Here is a 2,051-nt window from a genome sequence, read left to right on the forward strand (position 1 = left end):
AACGTCAACCTGGTGAACACTAGCTGATCTTCTTCTTTCCGCACCCTTAGAGGTCCATTGATTAGCATCTTCAGATAACTCATCAAGAATTGTAACTATCTCCTCTGGAGTCTTCTTCATCAACGGGCCTCCAGCTGCATTGCTCAATGTTCTACATGAGGCCGGTGTCAATCCATTCCAAAAGTCCCGGAGGTGCATCCAGAGTTCAATTCCGCTATATTGACACTTTCTAACGATCTCCTTGAACCTCTCCCATGCTTCAAAAACAGTTTCCGTATCTATCTGGCAGAAGTTATAGATTTTTTTTCTAAACTTGCCCGATTTAGCTGAGGAGAAATATTTATCAAGGAATTTTCTCGTCATCTCCTCCCATGTTCTAATTGATCCCGTGGGCAAGCTTCGAAGCCACTGTTTCGCATCATCTTTGAGTATGAAGGGGAATGCCCTTAAGTACACTACATCTTGTGACACACCATTATATTGAAAGGTGTTCATAATCTTCTCGAAGTCCATTAGATGTGTGGTTGGATCTTTGTTTGGCTTCCCTCTGAAGACACAGCAATTCTGAAGAGTTTGAAGCAACCCTTGCTTCAATTCAAAATTGTTTGCTGCAATCGGAGATGGTCTAACACTTGATAAACCTTGATTGTAGACCGGTCTAGCATAATCGCCAAGTGGTCTCCCAGGCATGGGAGCTATATTTCCGAACTTGTCTGCACCCAAGGGTTGATTTTGAGCAATTCTCTGACCCCTCTCTTCTTCATAGATAATCTTCGCATCTCTATAGTTTCTTCCTCAGCATCCCATGCAGCTTGCTCTCTTCACTGGGCTGCTTCGCTCGCAGCCAAATCCATATTATCATCACTATTTCTAGCAATCGTTTCTTTGGTTGAGGATTGCCTAACCTTCTCTAAAGTCTCGGTGAGATTTCTTTCCTTCTTCAACGGCCGCAGTTGTTTTTCTACCTCTCGCTCGTATGGTAGCACTTCTTTCGTAGAAGTTCGAGTCATGCACCAATCTAAATCTGTAGCCTGTGAACAGTCAAAGAACACCAACCGTAAAAAGGGAAAAAGAAAATAAAAAGAAAAAGAAAAATTCTTTAATTAGCACTATAAACTATTTCAAACACTATTGATTGCCAATCCCCAGCAACGGCGGCAAAATTTAACGAGCTCGAAAAACACACTTAAATTATGCTTGCTAGTCAAAGATAGTATAGTATAATATCGTATCCACAGGGATTGGGATTAAATAGTATTTTCGTAGTTTCTAGCTTGATTGCTATCCAAGATTATCATAATTGAGAATTATATGATTTCTAACTAAAATTAACTAAGAATCTAAAGGTATTGACTAATGACTATCGAAACAAGGAATAAGCAAAGAAGGTTATCAATGAGAGAAGATAGGGTTTTTATAGGATAGGTACAAGATAATTGTTCGGAATCTAACTCTAGATAATTCACTTCTAATGTTCAAGTGAGTCTCTCGAATTCACTCAATTAATAGGTCAAACGTTTAGTAGAAACTCCTCTCTCGATTAAGTCTCAACCTCACAAGATAAACTAATTTAAGCATGTGAAGATATGCAAGAATTCGTAGTGGATTGGTCTTAAGGAGAATCTCTTTCGATTATCCTCCTAACTAGGTTTAATCAATGATTCAGCTAGCCTCTTTCGATTATTTAGAAGAATTAAAGAACTCAACCAACAATATAATGCAAAGATATCACAAGTTATGCCTCTCTCGATTACATGAACAAGTGAATATAGATGCAACAGTTAAATCATCCAAAAATGCTTTAATACATAAAACTTGAGTTATAATCCACAAAAAATCATTAAAACACCAAATCCTTCAAACCCTAAAGGAACTTACTCCATAGATATGTAGAAATTCATCACAAATAATATTAAAGTATAGGAAAACATAGATTCAATCCAAACTCGGGTCTTGGGTGAGGAAGGAATGATGAAATCCTCGTGCTCGTGTTCTTTCAACTCCTCCTTAGCCTCTTTAGGTCCAATATGTGTCAAAATTCCAGAAAATAA

The 2,051-nt window shown here is 37.9% G+C and overlaps 1 non-coding gene across 1 annotated transcript; it reads left to right on the forward strand.

Annotated features, from left to right (window-relative positions):
* The first annotated feature begins 208 nt into the window (after positions 1 to 208).
* On the forward strand, positions 209 to 315 carry LOC142167662 (small nucleolar RNA R71). The gene has a single exon (XR_012697751.1). It is a non-coding gene; the product is annotated as a small nucleolar RNA R71 (small nucleolar RNA).
* The last annotated feature ends 1,736 nt before the right edge of the window (positions 316 to 2,051 follow it).

The sequence above is a fragment of the Nicotiana tabacum genome, chromosome 12, assembly GCF_000715075.1.
Source record: "Nicotiana tabacum cultivar K326 chromosome 12, ASM71507v2, whole genome shotgun sequence".
Classification (NCBI taxonomy): domain Eukaryota; kingdom Viridiplantae; phylum Streptophyta; class Magnoliopsida; order Solanales; family Solanaceae; genus Nicotiana; species Nicotiana tabacum.